This window comes from Salvelinus namaycush, unplaced genomic scaffold (genome assembly GCF_016432855.1).
Source record: "Salvelinus namaycush isolate Seneca unplaced genomic scaffold, SaNama_1.0 Scaffold1535, whole genome shotgun sequence".
Lineage (NCBI taxonomy): Eukaryota > Metazoa > Chordata > Actinopteri > Salmoniformes > Salmonidae > Salvelinus > Salvelinus namaycush.
Genome location: NW_024058270.1, coordinates 44636 through 60497, shown reverse-complemented (window position 1 = coordinate 60497; position 15862 = coordinate 44636). Strand labels below are relative to the sequence as shown.

Here is a 15862-nt window from a genome sequence, read left to right as displayed (position 1 = left end):
AATCCTGTATCCAACCAAGACTCATTCATGTATCCATCCAGGGCTCATGTAGCCAACCTTCCAACCATGCCATTCAGCCTGGCACTGCTCAGTTATCGGAGCACAAGTCATATATCCAACCAAGACTCATACGTTTAACGAGGGTGCATGTAGCCAACCTCGAATCCTGTATCCAACCACTGATCCTATATCAAACCTACGGTACTTTTATGGGAGAACATGCATCCAACAATGGGTCATGTATCATACCACTATTCAGACTGTAAAATATATATAGAGACATTCAGCTCAACACAGTTCCATTATTCACAACCTCTGGTCTGTAAAATGAATTGCCAGTTGTTGAACAGTTACAAGGACGACGTTGCCGAGAGGCATGCGTACATCAGACCTATCGTGGATGGGGTCCTGACGAACGACCCCGATGATGTGAATCTACTCAGGTATTTTCACAGTAAGGGTAATCAGGTTAAGATGATGCATGAGCTCATCGAACACTGCCTCCAGACCGAGGAACTAGCGGCGAGATTCCTCAAGGGTGTTACGTGAAACGAATCTGTACTTATATGATGACCTGAAAGAAAACAAACCACGGGGAAAGTTCGGTGAGTACAACCACATATATAGTGAAACAAGGCCTGGAATGGATCGTCACGCTCTCTATAACTAAACTACTCTCCTGTGTCTTTGTGTCAGTCAGGGAAGATCCTCCCGTCGTGGAATTGACGGACAAGGTACGCGCTGCACTCGGTGACAAGATCCACCATCTATGGTCCATGACTATGATACCCTCCTACAACCGGAGGATCACAGATATCATGTCCGCGCTAGACCTACTGGTGTTTCACAACCAACTGCTTCCAGAAGAACGTGCAGAGTTCCAGTTAAACCGCGACCATGACAATGCTATGATTGTGCAACTGGAAGACATGTGCAGGGACACTACCATCCCTGAACCGAACCGAAAGTTCATCTCCTTGGCAGTGTCTTCCTTCAACATGCATGTGTTTGATATTCCCAACATTATAAAGATGCGAATGGAAGATGTCTTTGTGTATGTGTAGTACAGTGCGTCCTGTATCATGTTGTTTATCTGTGTATTATAAAGGCAATAAACACTGGTGAAAAGAACTGTTTCTATATGTTTCCCTTTAGGTAGAGGGTCCTAGTTGAGCACTGACGATATGGGGACAAGAACCCTTGTGAGGTCCCAAGACGGGATGAAATCACAACCCTTATAACTCATCCTATAACTCATATAGAGTTGAAATTAATATTGGTGGAACACATGTCACAAAGAGTATGGCACAGAAAACACTCTCACAGACAATCCAGGGTGATATAGTTTATTGTACACAACACAGACTTGTATTACAGATCACACTGTCCTTAGTACTGGTGCACTGTTCTGCCTTCTTCTTTATCACTCACATTAAGATCCCACATCAATATCCCATTTGTCACCACAAGGTACATTTCACATTGCTGCGTCTACTGTGAGTGAGTCTTCGCAGTCGAATCGGACTAGACCGTCGCACACAGAGAACCCGTACTCGGATCCAGGTCTCGGGTTCTTCAGGGTCCACAGTTCGCAGACGTATTTCATTGTCTTAGCCATTAATCGGCAATCCACCTCGGTCCAGTACTTAGCCCCGATCGTCGCCGGGATCTTTGTGAACCCGGCCAGCTTCATACCCATTTTGTAATAGTCGCAGTCCTGAGAAGAAGCGCCCCCGACTCTCCAGAGTAGACTCTTCATCTCTTGGCACCAAGAGGAAAAGGCCTTGTGGTTGGTCACCACTCCGGTCATCAATCTCTTAATTCCCAGTCCCCTCGGAACTATGTTATAATCGGTGCCACACAGCGCCATGAAAAAGAGCTTTTCCCTTCGCTCCGTCTCGTCTCGGATTACATCTGGTTTGATACGCAGGTAAAAGTGCCTGCCCGCTCGGTTCATCCTCATGAAACGACCGTAACTGCCCCTCGGTACCATTCCGTTCTTGTACGCATTACTCAACTGCTTGATGCCGCCCATGACACGTTTCTGGTCTTTGCTCTGTGCCACGCTATATTCCGCGCAGTCGTCTAGGTAGGGCTCGGGGACCTCGTCCTCCTGCTGACACAAGATCTTCCTCTTCACACCGGTACACGGCGGGGTAGCCGACTCGGAGCCGGATAGCGGACTCTGGTCAGATGCGGGGCATATCGTTTCGAAGATGTAACACACCGCCTTTGTACTGACACAGCCCTTGTCTACCATGAGCCCCAACTGATCCAATCTGTCCCGGGCGTTCGACTCGAAAAACCTAGACAGGAAGGTGCGGTAGAGAGATCCCCTTATCCCGACACTGTACAGGTGCATAGCTACTGTTGTCTTAAAGTTGACGTTACCGTGCTTGTCCAGAATGACCTCGAATGAGTCGTGTTCCTTTCGAGTCATCGGAAGCAGGTACTCGTCCTCAGCGCCGATGTCGCAGAGCACTCGGAACCTATCGTCACTCGAAGCCAAGTCCATAAAGCCTAAGCTTGGGTGGGTTCTTGTCAGGAATGTCAAACAGCAGCTCCCCGAAGGTCGACATGTGCATGTCTCGCTCCTCGCGGTAGCTCTTATTGTCTAGCCTCATAGTAATGCCCTCGCGGCCACCAGCCGTCAGCACGGCCACCAGGTCCGAGTCTCCTGTGCACACGGTCACACTACCTTTCAGAACGTTTGCCAACTCCACGAGCAGCGTGTCGGCCTCTATGCCCGTACACGCTAGACAGGCGTCTCTCAGCGTAGACAATTGTACAGTCTCGGGGTCCGCGAAGGTTGCCACAAAGATGCCCTCGTGTCCCTCAGGCCTGTCTATCGAGCCGTCGGCATAACTGGCATCTAGGTCTGACAGTTCACACTCAGGAGGGTTCAGCTCTTCGAACGCGTCGGCGAATAGACAGTCGTCCTGGCACTCCTGGTACTCCAGGTACTTCTGGTGGAAAGACACCAGGTTATCGACCGAGGTTCCCTCTAGGAGCTGATCCTCAGAGGAGTCTCCCTTGGCGCCGGTCACTAGAAACAACTTGTTTTTCATACCCATGTCGGCCAAAAGCTTCATCATGGTGTATTCTATGGCGCACAGATTACGCTTACAGAAGTCAATGTGAGGCGCGGGTGTATGTTTTAGTCTCATTTCCCTCACAGCAGGTTTAGGAGCTCTCGCTCCGTCCTTTACAAGGACTACACACTGACTGCCTGTCCTTTCCGAGATGTAACAACTCGCCAGGGTTCTGGCCATGCTAACTATGGACGTCTGAGGATCATCCCAGATATAGTCAGTCTCCTTCACTTTGTGGATTACCATGAGATGGTCTATCAGAGTCCAATCCTGTTTTTGCCACGGTTTGTCGATCAATTCAAACGGCGCCAGGTGAGGGTTTGCGAGCATCGCGTGGATGGCCTTGTGTTTCAACCCCATTTCGGTCAATGTGTTATTCAGTGGAACGGGCGCGGGACTGAGTAGGTCGAAAGTTTGTCTAGAGGCACAGTGGAACCGGGCAATATGTAGCCCTGGGTCCCGCTGTACGGTTGGAGCTCTCGGCCCTCGTTGGAGACAATGGGCCCTGCTACAGCGAACTGCTCTAGTGCTGGCGACACGCGAGCCCTGTTTGGATGGTTTGCAAGGGAGCTATTGCGGTGCTAGCAAGGACACTAGATGTGCGTTTAGTACTCTTTACCCTGGTCGATTCCAAACAGGAGAGACTGAATCGACTTCTCGGGTGATTGTCACCGGGACACTCTTCCTGGTGTTCACTTTCGCTTGGTTGAAAAGTATGTTCCTGTAACACAGATCGGTGGGCTCTAATCGGGAGGACTCTCCCCTTGCATTTGACGCTCCGCTGGCCTCGAGTCTCTCGACTCTCATGTTCACACACGTAGGAGCCAGACAGTTGAGCACCTGGGAGCAGAAACAGTTCAGCCACGGGAACTTGCGGCGCATAGTCTTAGAGATCGTTGGCCTTAAACAACTCCGTATGGTAACCTGGTTGGTGCCTGGTCTGACTATCACCAGATACGCAGCAGACCGCTCTGCCATGCTGGGGTACGTGAGCGAGAACATCAGCCACGTAAGCCACAGTTGCGTGTTGTATCGCCACAAGGTGGCCTGGTCAAGAATGTCTTTGTTTCTGGTCTTAAGCTCCAGCAGTGCTACGTTTCCGGTCACGGTGTCGTGGGCCACTAGGTCCACCTCTGTGTAGAAGCCCCATGTGCAGTGGATGGACTTGCAGCCCCGCGTACAGCCGTTGTGGTACGTGTAGGATCCGGGTTTACGGGACCTATCGGGCGTTGGCACACCGGCAACCTTGAGGCCTGCGCAAATGGGAGCAAGACGCAGAGCCTCGAGCTGCGTGAGAATGAGGCGGGATACGGGGCCTACGTCGCACAGTCTCTTCTTTCCGTTGAACACGCCCTTGCACTGAGAGTCTACCGCAACGCCTATGCCTGTGGACATACGGCTCCTATCCCACAGGCGTCTGCAGGCGTCTGGAGTCAGGGCTCTACACCTGAACAGTTGCAGCAGCGCTTCCTTGAACGCAGACCCCTTGGAATCGGGCGCGTTAAGGTTTCTTAGGTACTCAGGCAGCCACTCGAGCGAGCTCTCGGGGTTGGCGTTCAGGTCCTTCACAACCCTGGTGAACAGATCCATGCTTATCATATTGTGCCCGGTTGAGCGCTTCCTGCAGCACATGATAGAAGTTAGGGTTCTGGTGATTCCCTTAACCTTGTACCAACGGTGGTCGGCTGTAGACTTGGCACACAGCTCACCACCGGAGCCCCGGAACTCGATCGCAGGGTCCTGGAGCTTCATTGTATTAAATGTTCTATGAGCGGTAGGTTGCTGCTGTGAAAACCCTGTCCCTTTGTGAGAAACAGAAAGTGGCACGGCTAAGTTACACCGTCAGTAAGTAAAGAAGTACAAAGCAGAAGCTGGGATCAAGGATCAAGGGATCCCCTGTTAGAGATTAGAGATATGAATCGCAAAAAAACAATGATGGGAGGCGTTGAGTCTCTGATATCCGGGAGCAAGGAGCTGTTTAACAGCAGAAAGTTATGGGTCCCAAACGGCCCCCTACTGAGCGCGGCCCGTTTCAGGGGCAAGCTGGGAGCCTCCATTGCTGTCATCACATCTCTCACCGTGGGGTTTCTTACCATTCCCAACAACATTCTGTACTTCATCAACAACAAGCATGGTTCAAGGACCACATGCAGGCAGAACTCAGACTCGAGTACGACTTCCTCCTCCGAAGGCAGACCTGACTACGAGTACGCGTACATCCACTCGGGGATTGCCCTCATCACGCTCGGCTGTCTTGCCATGGTGGTGAGCATAGTACTCAGCTACTTCGCCTCCAAGAGCAAGCGCAAAATGGACGACTCCGAAGGCCCCTACAGGCGTCCAGAGGCCGTCAGGAGCACCAGGACCGTGATTGCGTGCCTCATCATGATGAACATTGAGCTGTTCATGGCTGTGATCGCGGGCTGCATGGAGCTGCTTTACCAACCCATGATCAGAGACGCACAAAGGTTGCATAACATGGAGTGCGCTATCGCAGTGTTCAACATCATAATCTACATCATGTACGTGGTGACCATGGTGCTGACGTCAACCGTGCTAAAGGGGAAGCACGAAGTAGCCACCACGGTTGATGCTCCACGAGACATGCCCGAGACCGTGCCCATCCCCCCCACAGCTCGTGACTACTTCAGCAGAAGCATCAACTCTTACAATTCACAGTCGAGTTTCATTTAAGGGCCTCTGCCCCTCGGCTGTATGGGCTGAGACTTTGTGGGGGAAGGCTAAAGGGGAACGCAGAGCCACACAGGCAGTCACCAGCCCCTCAGGGCTCACCAGCAATAGAGAGAAGCAGATGCTCTGTACTGGGGCCTTGGGAAGACATGACGCCAACCTTGCATGCAGTCCCTCAAGAATAGACCCTACCCTACGTGCCATTCTAAACACTTGTTATATTACACGTGGCTTATTTTATATTTAGTTCCTTATTAGATCACGGAACCGAATGATACGTCGGCGACAGCAAGGGAACTATTGTCCAACCCAGTGGCCCACTATCCTGTTTCACTTGACCATACCCCTCATAAGTTTTGCTATGTATGTGAATAAATGACAAGGGAACAATGTACTGAGAGTCTGGTGAGTTTTTATTGACACATGTTCAAAGAAAGTCATACATTGTAAATAGGCACATGTCAAATGTTAGGTGTGTACGGCGATGAGAACCCATACAGTGTCCGGTTCATATTAGCGGTAATCGTCACTTCTTTATTACAACCAGAGCAACATTGCAGCTAGGACAGTGGTAGACAGTGTCAAGAAACTCATTCTTGAAGAAGGGGTATAGGCAGCATCCCACCACACACAGGCAATTTGCTGAGATGTACTTAGAGCCTCCAGTCCTCACACAGTCAGGGGGTAATATCAGTCCATTACAGTGTCAAGAAACTCATTCTTGAAGAAGGGGTATAGGCAGCATCCCACCACACACAGGCAATTTGCTGAGATGTACTTAGAGCCTCCAGTCCTCACACAGTCAGGGGGTAATATCAGTCCATTACAGTGTCAAGAAACTCATTCTTGAAGAAGGGGTATAGGCAGCATCCCACCACACACAGGCAATTTGCTGAGATGTACTTAGAGCCTCCAGTCCTCACACAGTCAGGGGGGTAATATCAGTCCATTACAGTGTCAAGAAACTCATTCTTGAAGAAGGGGTATAGGCAGCATCCCACCACACACAGGCAATTTGCTGAGATGTACTTAGAGCCTCCAGTCCTCACACAGTCAGGGGGTAATATCAGTCCATTAGCCATACACACAGAAAGAACACGACGTTGGTTATAGAGGTTTCAACAGAGACATTGCAAACCTCTGCAAATATTGCAAATAGCTCTCTGACAGCAACTACAACTATCTTCGCACTCTAATCAAACTGTTAGGACAACCTAAGCTTAGCCCCTATCCTATCCTACCCTCGTAACTCCTTCATCCACCTCAGGTAACCGCAGACTTACTAAGGCTATGGCGGCCTGGTACGACTGCCTCCTCTTGAAGGACAGGACCCTGACAGATTACGAGAAGGAAAAGCTGGACCGTGTGAACGTGAGAGCCGACAGCGCCGAAGGTGGCGATGTGACTATAGGCCCAACGGACAGTCTCTTCACCAGACCCATGTATGTGCCGTTAACGCACTACCACCATCTCGACGCCCTGTTAGCCATCATGGCGTGCTACGTCTCCCCGAGAGTGAAAAGTTTGTGCGACTATCCCGTGAGACATGTTCACATTGAACCAAGGCAGCTGCTCCATCACGCATCACAATCCCCCGTCAAGTCAGCGAGGAGAGGAGAAGAGTAAGCAAAGTATAGATGCGATAAGGTTAAAAAGAGAACATCACCATCCTATTCACACTACACACACACAAGTGGAAAGACACTGATCCAACCTGGACATGGTCCCCATAGCCTTATGTGGCCAGTGACCACAGCCATTGACGGAACAGCCAGCCCTCAAGACATGGACTCCACTGCCAGCTACCAAGACCTGAGGCTCATTTCAAATCGTTACACATTCACTGTACAGCATGTGCTGATGACACAGAATATGAATAAAAAGCTCAACAGCCCTTCTCCCAGTTCAGTGCCTGTTGTTACATTGACTATTCATCTCTACCCCTACACCTGTCTTTCAGTCATTACTATGCAAGGCATACCTCGCAGTGTTTCGTATCCCACATAGGATAGACTGTGCACTCCCAGCACTTACACAGACGAGGGGTAGCACTATGCATCACTTTCCCAACTCTATTTCAGGCACAACTTAGTGTTTACATTGGGATGGAAATGTAGCACATACCCCTGACAGACATGGTCAATTAGTCAGCCCTAGCAAGCAACTCCCGAATGCACTCTGTGAGACTGAGACAGAGTATCATATTGTAGCCTATGCCAGGTGCGTATATTATAGACGCAGAGATATTTAGCCAGAGACTAGGACAGTGTGTATGAGAGACAAACCAATAGACAGGGGCGAAGTGCAGCCACTATCACCTACATCGGACAAAGAAGGACATGAAACCAACAGTAGGGGGGAGCGACGGGAAGGTACCTGCCGAAACACACCGGGTGACAGGATGGTTAGGATTACTATCATGCTCACCAGACACAGTGGTCCTAAACAACAGATATGTTATTTCTATAGTTTTACAATACTTTAGGAAATAGTTAGTTGATAATCGGGGACAGCCTGTCACTTCGCACACAGGGCCCTTGGCCGTAATGTGGCGTGTGTGAATTCTGGGGCAGGATGTTTGACTAGTATCCACTTGGTGGTAGTGTGGTGCAAGTAATGAATGTAATAACCCTCCCGTTGTCTCGGCGGGTCAGAGCGACCCCGGGCAGTTCCGAGTTGATTGCCCGTGTCTGTGTGTGGGTCGGAGTGACCCCGGCAGCGTTAGCAAGGTGTATGTTGTAACCCTCCTGCCCCTGTGTGGGCGGGGTCATAGTGACGTCAGAGGGGTCAGAGTGACCCCGGCGGCGTTAGCAAGGTGTATGTTGTAACCCTCCTGCCCCTGCCCCTGTGTGGGCGGGGTCATAGTGACGTCAGAGGGGTCAGAGTGACCCTCGGCAGCGTCACCTGTCGCTTCCCCCGTGTCTGTGTGGGTCAGAGAGACCCTGGCAGGCCGGGGTCACAGTGACCCAACACCACCACCTGCTGGATACTAGTAAAAGGTCCTGCCCCAAAATTGACACGCTCAACATTCCGGGCAAGGGCCTGTGTCGAATACGGCCCTCTGTCCCTCCGTCGGGCCCTTGGGCCCCGTGTGAGTTTGGATATTGAATCTAAAAACGCCCCCCTACAAACTACTTTCCCTTGGTTGTGGAAATTGTGCCTTTCGGGTATGGCTGTTGTTACACAACCTTCCCCTTGCCTCGGCGGGTCAGAGTTACCCCCGGCCAGCGTTACGAGTCGATTCCCAGTGTCTGTGTGGGTTAGAGAGACTCTGGCAGCGTTAGCAAGGTGTATGTTGTAACCCTCCTACCCCTGTCTGGGCCGGGTCACAGTGACCCGGGCCCTGTTGTAGGCCCTGCGTTATGAGTTGTTCCCCTCTGTTCCGGGGGCTTGGGTCAGAGTGACCCCGGCAGCGTTAGCAAGGTGTATGTTGTAACCCTCCTACCCCTGTCTTGAGCTGGGTCGGAGTGACCCGGGGCCTGTGTTAGGAGTTGTTCCCCTCTGTCTGGGCCGGGTCTGAGTGACCCCGGCAGGGACCAGTTGTCCCCAACAACTCAGTGCACGACCTCGGTGCTATCACACGGGGAGGCCAGCCGAGCGTCCCGGATGGGACCGAAGGGGCCGAAGGGCCCGAAGGAGCAGGCAGGGCCGACCACGCGCCTCGTCCATTCGCGTGCCTCGTCCCATTCACGTGGCCACCGTAAGCAGGGCGTAGAGAGGCTACTAATATTGTCAGGAAGAAGAAGAAGAAGAAGAAGAAGAAGAAGAAGAAGACGAGGACGAGGACGACGACGAGGAGGAATACGACCCCGCCGAGCGTGAGCCCTCCGCCTACGACAGTAAGCAGGGCGTAGAGAGCCTACTAATATTGTCAAGAAGAAGAAGAAGAAGAAGAAGAACAAGAACAAGAAGAACAAGAAGAACAAGAACGAGAAGAAGAAGAAGATGAGGACGATGATGAGGACGACGACGAGGACGACGACGACGACGAGGAATACGACCCCGCCGAGCGTGTTGCCTCCGCCTACGACGCCTCGCAGTCCCGGTTTCAGCGCGGCTCAGGTCCTGGAACAGATATCCTCCAGCGTCGACCAAGAAGACGAAGAAGACTACTGCGATTCCGAAGAGGAGGACGTTTCGGAAGATGAAGACGGTGAGGAATACAACCCCGAGCGCGACGCGGACGACTACGAAGACGACTCGGCCTCGCGGTCGTGCTCCTCTTCGGAGGAAGAGCCGGAGGGAGAGCGAGAGGGAGACGCGGCCGCTGCCGAGAGCGAGACAGAGAGCCAGACAGAGAGCGAGCCAGAGACAGAGAGCGAGAGCGAGACAGAGCCAGAGAGCCAGAGCCAGAAAGGGAGACGTTGCTGTCAAAAAACGGCAAAATCAAATGGTCCTCCGTGGCCTATCGCGGCCCGGACCGGCCCCGCGCCATCCGCCCGCCCTGCCCCGCCGTGACGCCGGGCCCCACGGCCTACGCCGCGTCGCGAGCGCTCGACATCGCGTCCGCCTTCCGTCTGTTTGTCACACCGGCGATAGAAAGGATCATCGTGGACATGACGAATCTGCAGGGGGTGAGAAAATACGGCGACGGCTGGCGACCCATGGACTCCACCGACCTGCGCGCCTACGTAGGGCTGCTGATCCTAGCCGGCGTCTACAGGTCCCGAGGCGAGGCCGCGGCCAGCCTGTGGGACGCCGAGAGCGGCAGGACCGTGTTCCGCGCCACCATGCCGCTCAAGGCGTTTCACAAGTACTCGAGGCTGCTGCGATTCGACGACCGCCAGTCGAGACCCGCGAGACTCGCCACCGACAGACTGGCGGCCGTGAGAGAGGTGTGGGACCTGTGGGAGGAGCGGCTGCAGGCCCTCTACAACCCGGGGCCCGAAGTGACGGTGGACGAACAACTGGTCCCGTTCAGAGGTACCGTCTATGCATCTGTGTACTGTACGCGTAGCGTAGAGAGCACGGGCAGTCTATGTATCTGTGTTTGTACGTGTAGCGTAGAGAGCACGGGCAGTCTATGTATCTGTGTTTGTACGTGTAGCGTAGAGCACGGGCAGTCAATGTATCTGTCTATGTACGTGTAGCATAGAGAGCACGGGCAGTAGTAGCACGGGCAGTAGTAGCAATCGGCAAGAGTAGCAACGTGGAGCACGGGCAGTAGTAGCACGGGCAGTAGTAGCAATCGGCAGTAGTAGCAATCGGCAGTAGCACGGGCGGCGGAGGCGGCTGCGTGTAACGTAAACGCAGTGCGCCCCGATGGTGAGCCGGTAACGATGACGCTGGTATCTGTGTTTGTACGTGTAGCGTAGAGAGCACGGGCAGTCTATGTATCTGTGTATGACGCTGCTAATCTCCTCTCCCTCTCCTCTCCCTCTCCTCTCCCTCCCCTCTCCCTCGCCGAAAGGACGCTGTCCTTTCCGACAGTACATTCCCAGCAAGCCGGCCAAATACGGCATCAAGTCGTGGGTGGCCTGCGACGCCAAGTCCAGCTACGCTTGGAAGATGCAAGTGTACACCGGCAAGGCGGCCGGCGGAGGCCCCGAGAAGAACCAGGGCGCGCGCGTCGTCCTCGATCTGACCGAGGGACTGCCGGGCGGTCACAACGTCACGTGTGACAATTTCTTCACCTCCTACGAACTCGGGCAGCGGCTCCTCGAGAGGAACCTCACCATGGTGGGCACGGTGCGAAAGAACAAGCCCGAGCTCCCTCCCGCGCTGCTCCAGTCCAAGGACAGACAGGTCTCGTCCTCCAGGTTCGCCTTCACGCCCACCGCCACTCTAGTGTCCTACCTGGCAAAGAGAAATAAGAACGTGCTGCTTCTGAGCACGCGGCACGCGGAGCCCGACGTTAGCGATCGCCGAGACCGGAAGCCGGCCCTCATCCTAGACTACAACTGCAACAAGGGCGGCGTGGACAACCTAGACAAGGTGGTCGGCACCTACAGCTGCAGACGGATGACCGCCCGCTGGCCCCTGGTCATCTTCCACAACATCCTCGACGTGTCCTCCTACAACGCCTTTGTCATATGGCGAGAGATCAACCCCGACTGGATGCCCGGGAAGCGGAACAAGAGGAGGGTGTTCCTGGAGCAGCTCGGAAAGGCGCTCGTGAAGCCCTTGATCCAAAGAAGGCAGCGTCTCCCCCGCACCGAAGCCGCCTCAGCACTTGTCAAAGTCATACGGGGCGAGCGTGTATCCGCCGAGGCTCGTCCGCAAGCCCTTGAGCGAGCCGTCGGCCCGGCCGCCGCCTCCGACCCAGCCCCGGCCGCCCGGCTGGAGGCGAGTAAGAGGAAGAGGTGTCAGCTCTGCCCACCCAAGAAGGACGCCAAGACACACACCGCGTGCTGCAGGTGTAAGAAATACATCTGCAAAGGCTGTTCACACCCATACTGTCACACTTGTGCCCACTGGGCCTTTAGCCAAGACGGGACAGGGTGACCCGGGGGGGACACTGTGTGCTAGGCATAATAGGAGGACAACGGGAGGGTTAATTTGGTTTGGTTTTTAACCTTATGGTCCACTTAGGAGCCTACAACAAGTCACAGTAAAACATGAACATTTTTAACCATAACATTTTTTATTTTTTTGTATACAATCTACATTAACAATCTAGATGGACCAAAAAGAGACAATAGAAAAAACTGTCAATGGCAATGTGAGAAGATTATGGTAACTAGTCTGGCCCTAATTCAGGTTTATAGTTATTTTTTTAAATGTAAGCCAGGGCGGGAACATCCAGCTGCGGCTTCCCGCATGTGCGATTCATTTGCAGTCTGGACGCGGAGGGGTGAACATCTTCTGCTCTGACTGCAGCTGGGAGGGACTGCTGCGTGAGGACTGGGCCACCTGTGAGTGCTTTTGGACGGGGATGGGGCCCACGGCAGCACCCGCTTCACGTCAGAGTCAACAAAAGTCTCAAATAACACCAGAAAAAGTCGCTAGATTTGTCGCTAGTCGCTTTTTTGAAAATGTGTCGGTAGAGGAGTCTGAATACTTGCTAAATATAGAAACAAAGTCGCTAATTTGGCAACACTGAAAGTTATTGAGGGAAATATATGTGCCCAGCTATATACAGTCGTCAGAGAATTAACCTTGGCGCCACAACCCCTTACTATAACAGCTGTGATGCCATATTGATACATCTTTCTTTTTAGACAAAGTCCTCCAATGAAAGTACATTTATTTCCATGGCATCATGTGTCTTTCACTAAGGCACGGATGGGATTTGAACCCATGATCTTCGGTTTACAAGACCGATGCCTTACCACTTGGCCACCATGCCACTCTATGCATCAAGATATTTATCAACATTCTGGAAAGTAGTAGTTGTGTAAATGTGAATTTGGCACACAAATAATCTCAGTGGAGAATCTTGGGATTGAACCGAGGACCTCATACATAAATAGCATGCACTCCCCCTCTGAGCTTTCATCCCATTTCATTTGCAGATAAAAAGCAATATTAATACAATGTACTTTTTATATACACCACTCCATTGAAACTACAATGAAATGATAGCAGCAATTCTTAATAAAGGCACGGACAGGGATGGAACACATGAACTTCAGTTTTTGAAAATGATGCCATAAAAGTTGGCAAACATGCCACTTCTGTTCTATAAATGTACGACCAGGGATAGAACGCATATTCTTCAGATTACAACACCAAATTATTTAGCACATCTCTGTTTCCTGCTTAGAACTTCAACATTCTGTAGGAGTTGTGTCAATGCAACAATTTAAAATGGAGAAGCTGGGGATTGAACCCAGGACCTCATACATGCGAAGCATGCGCTCTACCACTGAGCTACATCCCCTTTCTGTTGAGTTTCTATGGCGTGAGGAGGTAAGGCAATAAATAGGCCATAGTAGCGAAGTAATTACAATTTAGCAAATTAACACTGGAGTGATAGATGAGCAGATGATGATGTGCAAGTAGAAATACTGGTGTGCAAAAGAGCAGAAAGTAAATAAAAACAATATGGGGATGAGGTAGGTAGATTGGGTGGGCTATTTACAGATGGGCTATGTAACAGCTGCAGCAATCGGTTAGCTGCTCAGATAGCTGATGTTTAAATTTAGCAGTGTTGCCAACTCCTCAGTAAGGAAAGTAGCTATTGGCTGTCCTAAAAGTCGCCAGAAGTCGCTAAATGACGTCATCGCCTAATTTGCATAATTGGCCATGTGCATGTAATAGTGACGGACGCTGTAGGAGAGAGGAATAACATCGTGGGAGAGACAAAAAGTGAGTAAAAAACACCCTAAATATGTTTAGAACTACAAATGAACTTTCTTCTGTCGATTCTTGTTTTTTTTATGTCACAATTCCAACCCTCCTTTAACCTGGCTCGGGACCGGAAAAATTGACCCAAAAGAGACACTCTGGCGGAGTTACTTATTTTTTTATTACATTTTTTTTGTTTCGTTTTCTTAATTTGGTTTGGTTTTTAACCTTATGGTCCACTTAGGAGCCTACAACAAGTCACAGTAAAACATGAACATTTTTAACCATCATTTTTTATTTTATTTTTGTATACAATCTACATTAACAATCTAGATGGACCAAAAAGAGACAATAGAAAAAACTGTCAATGGCAATGTGAGAAGATTATGGTAACTAGTCTGGCCCTAATTCAGGTTTATAGTTATTTTTTTTAATGTAAGCCAGGGCGGGGGCATGCAGCTGCGGCTTCCCGCATGCGCGATTCATTTGCAGTCTGGACGCGGAGGGGTGAACATCTTCTGCTCTGACTGCAGCTGGGAGGGACTGCTGCGTGAGGACTGGGCCACCTGTGAGTGCTTTTGGACGGGGATGGGGCCCACGGCAGCACCCGCTTCACGTCAGAGTCAACAAAAGTCTCAAATAACACCAGAAAAAGTCGCTAGATTTGTCGCTAGTCGCTTTATTGAAAATGTGTCGCTAGAGGAGTCAGAATACTTGCCAATTTGGCAACACTGAAAGTTATTGAGGGAAATATATGTGCCCAGCTATATACACTCGACAGAGAATTAACTTTGGTGCCACAACCCCTTACTATAACAGCTGTGTTGCCATACTTTCTTTGTAGACAAAGTCCTCCAATGAAAGTACATTTATTTCCATGGTATCATGTGTCTTTAAGTAAGGCACGGATGGGACTTGAACCCATGATCTTCGGTTTACAAGACCGACGCCTTACCACTTGGCCACCATGCCACTCCATGCATAAAGATATTTATCGACATTCTGGAAAGTAGTAGTTGTGTAAATGTGAATTTGGCACACAAATAATCTCAGTGGAGAATCTTGGGATTGAACCGAGGACCTCATACATAAATAGCATGCACTCCCCCTCTGAGCTTTCATCCCATTTCATTTGCAGATAAAAAGCAATATTAATACAATGTACTTTTTATATACACCACTCCATTGAAACTACAATGAAATGATAGCAGCAATTCTTAACCCTCCCGTTGTCTCGGCGGGTCAGAGCGACCCCGGGCAGTTCCGAGTTGATTGCCCGTGTCTGTGTGTGGGTCGGAGTGACCCCGGCAGCGTTAGCAAGGTGTATGTTGTAACCCTCCTGCCCCTGTGTGGGCGGGGTCATAGTGACGTCAGAGGGGTCAGAGTGACCCCGGCGGCGTTAGCAAGGTGTATGTTGTAACCCTCCTGCCCCTGCCCCTGTGTGGGCGGGGTCATAGTGACGTCAGAGGGGTCAGAGTGACCCTCGGCAGCGTTACCAGTCGCTTCCCCCGTGTCTGTGTGGGTCAGAGAGACCATGGCAGGCCGGGTCACAGTGACCCAACACCACCACCTGCTGGATACTAGTAAAAGGTCCTGCCCCAAAATTGACACGCTCAACATTCCGGGCAAGGGCCTGTGTCGAATACGGCCCTCTGTCCCCCATACGGGCCCTTGGGCCCCGTGTGAGTTTGGATATTGAATCTAAAAACGCCCCCCCTACAAACTACTTTCCCTTGGTTGTGGAAATTGTGCCTTTCGGGTATGGCTGTTGTTACACAACCTTCCCCTTGCCTCGGCGGGTCAGAGTTACCCCCGGCCAGCGTTACGAGTCGATTCCCAGTGTCTGTGTG

At 51.3% G+C, this 15862-nt stretch overlaps 3 non-coding genes across 3 annotated transcripts; all 3 read right to left on the bottom strand.

Annotated features, from left to right (window-relative positions):
* Nucleotides 1-12999: 12999 nt before the first annotated feature.
* trnat-ugu lies at nucleotides 13000-13071 on the bottom strand. The gene has a single exon. It is a non-coding gene; the product is annotated as a tRNA-Thr (tRNA).
* A 462-nt stretch (nucleotides 13072-13533) lies between these two features.
* trnaa-cgc lies at nucleotides 13534-13605 on the bottom strand. The gene has a single exon. It is a non-coding gene; the product is annotated as a tRNA-Ala (tRNA).
* Nucleotides 13606-14912: 1307 nt separating this feature from the next.
* trnat-ugu lies at nucleotides 14913-14984 on the bottom strand. The gene has a single exon. It is a non-coding gene; the product is annotated as a tRNA-Thr (tRNA).
* Between the last annotated feature and the right edge of the window lie 878 nt (nucleotides 14985-15862).